Raw genomic sequence first — 9,755 nt, 5'->3', positions numbered from 1 at the left:
CCGCTGGAGCCATGCCGCTGCAGTGGTGTCCAGGGCCTCCTGGACGCAGCGCTGAGGCTCCGGGAGAAGGGGGAGGTGGGAGCAAGCACCATGGCAGGGGGCTGGGGTGGGGGTGGGGTTGGATAAGGGGCAGGGAGTCCCGGGGACGGTCAGGGGACAGGGAGGGGCAGAGGGTCGGGGGAGCAGTCAGGGGACAGGGAACGGGGTTGGATTGTGGGCATTCTAGGAGTCTGTCAGGACTCGGCGGGGGCGGGAGATAGGGATTGGGGCAGTCAGGGGACAGGGAACGGGGGGGATGGTGGGGGGTGGGGTCCTGGAGTGGTGGTTGGTGTCTGTGATTTTTTCTGCTTTTTAAAAACCCCTAGTTTTCAATCCAAAAAAAATGTTGATGGAAAATATTTGTCCAACCCTTTTAATGAGCTTTAGTGCCTTTTAGCACTAGCTGATGCTGAGAACCAGTGATACTTTGTAAAGGTGACTTGAAAAGAAGTTTTCTTACACTGGGTTTGTGCTGAGAAGTGGAAGGTTTTTAAATGTTTATTTTTCCCAGGGTTGCCGGGGTGGGGTGGGGGGGCAAGTGGGGCAATTTGACTCGGGCCCCACAGGGGCCCCCATGAGAATATAGTATTCTATAGTATTGCAACTTTTTTTTATGGAAGGGGCCCCTGAATCCTCTGGGCGGCCCTGTGTCTATGAATAAAGACAAAAGACTGATTCAGGTAGCACAGGGTGGAGAAGGCCACTCCCATCCATTCACTGAGGAGACATCTGGCGTTCCATGAAAGTTTGGATCCTTGCTCCTGGGAGGCCAAGCAGCTCTGCAACAGACTAAACTCTGGCGGGATGTGGGGAACCTACTTTATTAGCCAGGAAAGGGAACTGTTAATAGTGTGGGCCCTAGTTCACATTTTATGATTTTGTTTTGTATTGTGACTGTTTGTTTCCATTATTCTCTCTCGTTTCTAGAGGAACCTCTGTTCCTTCTTCAATAAACCTTCCTTAACTTTATTATGAGTGCTTCTCAATGCAGTGCATTATACAGGAGCGGTGATTTAAGGCAAAACTGGTAAACTGGGGTACACTGCTCCCTTAGGGGTAGAGGAGCTGGGATTTCTGTGAGTAGCCAGTGTCAGGGGCTGGATATCACAGGGGAAATGCTTCAAGGTGACTGGAGGACCGGGGTGCATCTGTTGTTAACCTTCAAGGGAAGATGGGGCTGGCATAGCCCGGAGGAGGGTGGCTGACAGTCTGGTGGTGTTGGGGAGCTGACACCCAGTTACCACAGGCAAGATTTCCTCTTGCTGGAGGCTGGGGGTAACAAGAAGACTCAACCCTGGGTACCCCAAGAACAATCACCCCCCTTGAAATAAGCTGGGACAGGCCTTGAGACTCCACCTACACTTGCCCTTTGGCCTCCCAGCCATCTGTGCCTCTGTCCTTATTTAGCAAAGGAAAAGAAGCCAAGGGCCTGCTCTTCATCTGAATAGCAACAGGCAAAGACCCTGGGCTGGAGGGAGTCGAATCCGGGTTCAGTCAGTGCCAGGATTCTCCACCTGCTGCTCCCGGCTGTTCAAGGCAGATCTCCCGTCCTGCTGGGAGAAGAGAATCCTTCCCTTTCCCAATGGCCCACCCTCCTGCGCTGGGGGAATCACCTTCTAAAGCAAAGTCAGGGCTGGCAGTTCCCAGGATGGCTGGGTTGACACACTGAGCAGGATAGATGAGAGCTGGTTGGAAGCTCTGAATGAAGCGTCTTGTTCGAAGCAGGAAAGGCTGGTTTCCCCGGGGACGCTTCAGGAGGATTTTCATTTTGAATCCACATTTTGACTTAAGAACATTTTGTGGCATTCGATGTCGCGTTAAAATGTCCCCTGGGAAAACTGACATTTTTCGTCACACCTGGCATTTTCCAGCCCCAAAATGTTGGTTCAACTGGAACTGCCTTTTTCCTTGGGGGACTTTCGAGATGGAAAACCTCGACCAGCTCTAGCTTTGAGCAGGCCTAAGGATGCTATTTGAATGCAGACCCAGTGCCTAAACTAGAGTGGGCGGGATTCAATCTTGATGACAAATTGCACTTCCCTGGTCTACTGTACTGATGGGGAGAGAGGCATTTTCCCGCTGGGCACCCCAAGGTCCATTCCACTGCCTGCCTTTGGTGGCTTTCTGTTCCACCACGGGCTCCGTGGTAGCTCCACTGATACAGGCTGTCTGGGGATGCACAGAAGAATCAGCAGCACCTCCCCCAGCTGCCCAAGCCATACGCTGTCCCCAGCCACCACTGCCCACTCCTGTGGCTGCCATGATTGTCGCAGGTGTCCCCCCCTCCCCTCGAGTAAAAGACGCAGCTGCTTTCAACAGCTGCAACCTCCTCCGCCCTAGCTGTCCCACTGTCAGTAGGAACCCGCCCCCCAGAGTCTGTACCAGCAAAAGCCAGCGGCATCTCTGTCTGCTGCTTGCTGCTTTCCCTGTGACTGCAGGGGAGTTTTGCAGTGAGATCAGTGGATCTGGACTCAAATAGCAGTTTCCTCATAAACATAGGACAGTTTTTCAAACTGCACTTCTCCATTCAGTTTGGCACATGACTTTGCGGTGATTGTGCTTCCTCCTGGGTGCACAGAGGCAGCTCCCAACATGTCTGGCCTATAGCTGTGTTCCTTCCATGGGCAGCTTCCACCCTGTCTCCACCTCAGAGGTTTCAGACAATGGAATGGTCGTGCTTGCACCTGATTCCCCTTCCTTTCCTCCAGTTTTTATTCTATCTTGATCCCTCCATCTCTCCCACTCGACGCAAGACAAATACACGTCTTCTTCCCTTATTCAGCTCTGGAATGTTTCCAAATCTCCTTTCCTCAAAACACGCCCTGAGAGGAAGAAGTGTGTGCATTGGCTAGAGCATAGGACTGGAGGTCAGGGCTCCTCCTGGGTTCTTCTTCTGGCACCAGCTTGCTGTGCCTCAGTTTCCCCATCTTTGTAAAATGGGTCTACTCACTCCTGGGGGGGAATGAGTTTCCCTAAAACAGCCACACCGAAGGGTGCTAATTAAGATTATTATTATCCTCCATTGTATACAGAAATATAGTGAGTAATGTTCACTGCCAGTGTGATTCCCCTGAAGTCAAGGGCATTACGTTGTGGGGGACAAGATGCATTTGAACAGCCGCAAGGCTTTGCTGAATTCCCTTCCCCATTGTTGTTGATCCACAGATATTTGCATGTATATAGGTGCTCTCTTTCTGCCAATGACTCAGCCTCCTCCTTCCCTCTGTCCTTCAGAGACCTTATAGTCCCGCCAGAGTTCCCCGCATTGGAGCTTCACTGGATGAATCGGCCAAAAAATAGCCTCTGGCAATGTCATGGGGCTTTGGTCTCCTCTACAGCCAGTCACTGCCTCATGGAGAAGGAAGCAATATAAACAATCCACCATTCCAGGTCCAGTGTGTAGTGTGTAAAAATCCTCTCTATACACGGCTACCTGTGCGACATGGGCTAGGTCCAATTCTGTTGGTCAGGGGTCACCATCCCAAAACCTCCCATCCCAGTGCCCTATGCTGCCATTCTCAGCAGAGGAGCCAAAGCTTGAAAACCGAAGCACACGCTCAGGCAAGAGGAGGCCCCCCATGGGTCAGGGTGAAGCACACCGACAGGGTGGAGTGGGAGCTCTGAGGGCAGACAGAGCAGCTCAGTCTCCACTGGGCTATCAATCCAGCAGCTGGCAGCTGGCTGCTAAGGTGGGCTCCCCCTTCTCATCCTTTCCCCCCTCTCTGGCTCAACCCAGCTCCCCTGTCTGCAGGAGATGAGCATTCTCGCCAGGACACGGTCCTGAAGCAGCTTCCAGTGAGACCATTTTTACTGCTCCTCCTCCACCATGTCTCCTCTGGAGATCTGGCAGCGTCTCCTTCCTTTGGGGCCAGGCATCACTCCCTCTTGAGAAGCACTGGAAGAAGCTAAACTTCCTGCCGCAATACTGATGAACCTGGCTGAACCTGTGCCTTGGGGTAATTACCCCAGGTTGGGCTTAGGTTGAGCCCCACAGTTAGCATGCCAAGCCCCCCCAAAGCAGGCAGCCTCCTTTGGGAAAGGCAGGTGCTTCTCCAAAATGGAGGCAGCTGGCTGGTGGGTTAATGTGAGGCAAGTAGGGCTGGGTGAAAATCAGGTGTCTGGAAACACGTGTGCTTCCCCAGGCTTTCATTCACTACAGTCCAAGAACCTGCAAGTGGCTGGGGATGCTAGTGGAGAGCCTCCATCTGGTCTAGGCATCTGGGCTGTCTCCTCCGGCCTACTGTACAGCTTCCCATTCTGTGCCCTGGGGCCCAGGTACCATTCTTTGCACTCCCAACCACGGGAGAGTCATCCGCCTTCACCCTCGGCTGCCAGAGTGAAAAGGGGAAGAAGGGCCAAGACAGGGGGAATGCATTTGAAATAAACGGCTTTTTTGTAATTACTTTCCCCCAGTTGACCAATAAACCCTCTTCCGGAGTGAGGGACATTTCGAGGGCTGCATTGCAACATTGCTCTTTCCCTCTGCGCTGTTTCTCCAACACTCCCTTCTCTGCTTTTCTCCTTCCTACTGCTTGCAGTCACTCTCCCTCTGCTCAGTAAAAGTCACAGCCAGTGCCTCAAGGAAGGGATTGGAATGCCATTCGCTCCCGAAACAGGCTTAATAAACCTCTCGGGCAGACTTCTCTCCACAATCTGCCATGCAACACAAAGACAATGTGGCCCTACTCCCCAAAGTGCCTAATCCCATCCAGAGGGGTTGGATCATCAGTTAGGTCCAGGCTGGTGAAGGAGGGGAGCAGATGGGTTTATCACTAACGCTGGGTGTTTCTATGCCACGCAGGCCCATTGGTGGCTCACTCCTGTGTGTCAGCAGCTCTTGTCAGGCCTGACACACTCACTACACCTAACACACTGTTGGCATAATCAGTATCTAAAAGGTGTCGTGTAAGGTATCATACACAAACTGGTAACACGTTGGTCCCTGAAATCAGTGTGGTGTACATCCAGGGTGTGTGCTAAGAGTTAGAATGATCTTCTGAGCGTGACTTGGCAAGCAGTGCCTAAGCCACGGCTGTCCCAGACAAAGAACAGGGTTCCACTTGTTTGAATGTGTCTTCGATATAATGAGGCAAGGGGGGTGACCAAAGACAAAGCAAAGCACATTTACATGCAAGGTAAACAAAGCCACCAGGAGAGCCAGACTTACCACGCTCGACGGGGGAATGGAGATAGCACCCACAGGGACAGTTCCTGTCTCTTGGAGTAGGGTCAATGAACTTGGGAAGACAGCCTGGTGCCTTCCCCCCCCCCCCCCCCAAGCAGGAGACAGAAGCTTGGTCTGTGCTTACTCTTCAAAAAATACATTGCAAAGGTTCACTGGGCTATAACGGTGGGGTCTGCACCTCAAATGATAAGCTATTGAACCAACTGATCGTATACCACATCACTGTATTACAAAAGATCATGCAGTAAGGTGTTTTATGAAAGCTGGTGACACCGGTGATTAATGTACCTGTGAAATGACTGCATTAACGCTACATGAAGAACTATGGATATGCCCTGATAGTATGCTGTAAAGCCTGTGATCAAACACAGGGAGAAAGAGGTTTTTTCGCAGCCAGGAGGGAAAGTCGCTATCTGCCTGTCTCCAATGTAAATTAAGCCCTATGGAATCTAAACAATGGAAGCTCTATTTACATAGGTATCAGCAGAGGGATGGGAAGTCAACAGAAAGGGAAGAAGAGAGGGAAACCTTCCTGCCGCTTGTAACAGGGTCAATGAACGTTGGGAGATATAAGCAGAAACAGAAACCCATTTTGGTCTCCATCAGTGGGCAGATACAAGAGGCCAGAGCCAGGGACGGCTCTAGGCATTTTGCCGCCCCAAGCACGGAAGGCAGGCTGCCTTTGGCGGCTTGCCTGCGGAGGGTCGGCTGGTCCCGCGGCTTCGGCGGACCTCCCATGGGACCAGCAGACCCTCCGCAGGCAAGCCTCCGAAGGCAGCCTGCCTGCCGCCCTCGTGGTGGCCCGCAGAGCGCCCCCCCGTGGCTTGCCGCCGCAAGCACATGCTTGGCGTGCTGGTGCCTGGAGCTGCCCCTGGCCAGAGCTCTTGTATATCTGAGAAAAGCAGATCCTTCAGCCCAGGGGGTTGAAGTCTCTGGGAACTGAATATTGGTGAGACACCTGCCTCGGCAAGGAATGTGCTGAAGTTATGTTTTAGCTGCAGAAGCGTATTTTTACTTGTGTGTGTCCCCTGGACTCTCTTTACTCCTTGCACTTGGTATCACTTAAACCTCTGACTTTTTGTTTAATAAACTTGTTTTACATTTAATACAAACCACCGTGCTGTGATTGTGTTAGTGTGTTTGGTCACCCCAGTTTAGCTTAATAAACCGCTGTTACTGGGTCTTTAAAGGAGCAGCGAATTTAGTAACGTCTGTGAGCGTTCCAGGAGAGAGCTAGATGCTGCAGGGAGGCACCTCTGGGGAAATTTGGGACTGGGAGGGTGTTGGGGTCACTGGGCAGTGGACACCAGAGTGTGACTTGTATGCTGGCTGTTGTGGCAGGGCTGTGAGCCCCAGCAGCCCAGCATTTAAGGCACCCAGAACTGCAGGGTGGGCAGTGACACACCCCCTTACTGCTCTGGGTTGAATCCCCAGAGTGTCAGCGTTCCCCAACCCATGAATTAGCTGTGGGGATTTGAGTGACAGGGCCCAAAGTCACAATGCAGTGCGGGAAGAGCACTCCCCAAACTAGCTCTTCAGTGAGGGCTCTTACTTCTCTTAAACGTCCAGCTTCAGATGGGAGGGGTTGGGGGAGGAGGGTTGCTCTTCTCCAGATCTCCCAAGATCCATCTCCTGCTCCAGAGCTCTCTTCTCAGATCGCTGAGCAATAGACAAGGCTGGAATAGCAGGCTTGCACTCAGGACTTGATTAAATCCCCACTCCCTGGTGCAGCTCCATCAGTGCTAGTGCTGATGGGACAGGCTGAGAAAGTCGAGCGTAGGAGAGTCTCTAGGAGTACAGACCTCCATGTAAGCCATGGAGACCACCCCAGCCACCTAGAGCTCAGACCTGAGTTTTGGTGCTCACTGCTCCCAGGAACTGTATCCAATGGACACCAAAGGAAGCCCAAATTTGCAGACATGTGTGAGCCCCTCCTCTGGAATGTGCAATGCCCATGAGTACCTTGGCATCTAATGACCCATGGGCAGAGGTTAGGCAGCCTGAGGAAAACATGCCCCTTTGTCTGTGTAATTCTGCATGCTGGGCTTTCACGGGAGCGAGGACAGCCCTGAGTTCGGGGAGATCGAGCTAGAAGCGGAGTGCTCTGCTCTACATTTGATTCTGAGAATTGCCTTTTTCTGGCCAGTTGGCTTCACCCGGCCTTGACCTTCGTCTCTGAGGACTGGGCTGGGTGAGGCAATGCAGCTGCCATGAGTTTCCATACACAATCCCTGCTGCTGGAGGGATCTTCTAAAAAAATGCTTTGAAGAGGAGAATAATTGTAGCAGGCTGTTTCTATTTTGGGTTCCTGTTAGGGAGGGGCGGGCTCATTCATGGGCCCCGGCCTGGGGCCTCAGTATGGGTCACTAGTGGCCGAGGCAAAAGGAGGAAAGTAACTGGGAATAAATTCCTTCACGAGGGAAATGCTCTGTGCAGTCAGAGGCGAGGATGTGCACAGCCGGGTGGAGAGGGGAACATCTCCCCTGCAGAGAAAACCCAGCTTCCCTGGGACTGGCCAAGGTACTCATGGAATTACAACTCCTTGGTTCCTGGCCAGGGGGGTCTTCAAACTGGCACCTGAACCCAGGCTCCTTGGATACTGTCTAGGGAGCTGGGTGACTCAAGATCCCCTTTGTTTGCTGAGTGTGCTCTTTAGCAGATATGCATCCAGCCAAAACACCCTTTTCGTGGTGGTCTGAAGCTCTGGCCAGTGACCCAAGGGCCCTGAGTTGTTGTGGGGAATGTTCTGTCACATGGGGGTTGATTTGAGGCCTAGTCAGGACAGATTAAACCCAGGCTCTCTGGATATTGTCAAGGGCGCTCTACTGCCTGGGGCTAGAACCCGGGTTCCCTGGCTACTGTCCGGGGGTTTTAGCAGCCCCTGTCTTGATGGAGGCAGGAGGACTCTGGATAGCTGCTGTAGGTGTCTGCGTTCTTTTCTTCTCCCACCTCCCGATGTAACGTGTGGCTCTGTTTACTGTCAATGCAGCTCCATGATGCTGTGCAGTGACTGTGCGCGGCCGGACTCTACAGTCGGTATGAAAGCTGCACAGTCACGCCCAGCACAGCACGCACATTCCCACCCGGGTTACATGAGGGGTCAGGAAGAGACTCCACAAACACCTTTAAAGCTGCAGAGGGGTGGGGTGACTAATTATTATGTATTAAAGAGGCCAACAGGGGGTTTGTCACAAAAGGGCTGGGCTGGGGGGGGAGGGGTCCTTTGTTTTTCCACTGGAAATTCATGTCTTGTCTACCTCGGAAGACTGTAGGGTAGCTAGAGAATTAGTGAATGATGGTCTCAAGAGAGTGAAAGCTGAGCAGCTCAGAAGGAAAGAAATATGGGTTTGATAACTTCTGTTTAACTCCTGTACCCAGCGACCACTTGGTCAGATGGGCCTCTTGTTTCAAAAATAGCGCCCCCTTCAGCCAAGTATGCGAAAGCTGCCGATGTACAGCGGAGAACAAGACAAAAGCAGGTGAGTCCAGACATGACACTCCTGATATTTCCACAGTAAAAAACGTGCGCCGGGAAAAAAACCAGCTTAAAAGAGAAAACAAATCAGGCCTTGTTCATGCATCACAGAGAAGGAGGAGATGCCCTAGCCTCCGTTTTAAAGAACCCTCCGTTTCTTGTCACCTCGGACATGGCCGACATGTGTGGGAAGGGATTGGATTGAAGTGGGAAGCATTTGGTAGCAGGCAGGACTCAGCTTTATGTGTATTAAATGGACAGCAAGAAAAGGGGAGGGGACTAGTGAGGACTGTGAAAAATTAGGTCCCCCTACAGCCATTCCAAAAGCACATCCCAGGGAGGAATGGGAAAGCTCTCTCCTTCCTGCAGGGAGCCAGGTATCTAAGCCCCTCAAGAGGGTTAGGGATCTCTCTGTAGAGACTGGCAGTGTGAGGCGGCACTAGTGCACTGGAGCGTGTAGTCTCACTGGATGCAGTGGCTGGCAGTGTGGATCCTGGCACTAGTGTAATATTGGAGTGTGTGGGTCTCACTGGACGCAGTGGCTGGCAGTGTGGATCCTGGCACTAGTGTAATATTGGAGCGTGTGGGTCTCACTGGATGCAGTGGCTGGCAATGTGGATTCTGGCACTAGTGTAATGATAGAGCATGTGGGGATCACTGGATGCAGTGTGGAGCCTCCCAGTAACGAGAGGGTTCTCCTGCACTCAGAAGTTGGCAGCGTGAAACCTGGCACAAGTTCTCTGACGTATGTGTGGGTTCGCCCTCACAGGCTGGGGGTGGAGATCCTGGCTCTAGCAACTGGGTGTGTGGATTTGCCGCTAGGGTCTGGGCTCATGAGGTGCCATTCCTCTACCAAAAAGGAAATTCCATGTGGAGCTGTCACAGGAACTTGCTGGTGGTGGATGCAGCTGTGCCTGCCTGCCCTCTGCCCTTCCTCCTTGGGGCTGTTGACAGGGTGAATGAAGCACTTGCCCAGCCAGTTACAGAATGACATCACCTTGCTCTATTGTTGCAGACAGACGGGGCCCTACCAAATTACATCACCTTGCTCTATTG

This window comes from Mauremys reevesii, linkage group 9, assembly GCF_016161935.1.
Source record: "Mauremys reevesii isolate NIE-2019 linkage group 9, ASM1616193v1, whole genome shotgun sequence".
Lineage (NCBI taxonomy): Eukaryota > Metazoa > Chordata > Testudines > Geoemydidae > Mauremys > Mauremys reevesii.
The sequence above is the reverse complement of the archived record's forward strand: the minus strand, read 5'-3'. Positions refer to the sequence as shown.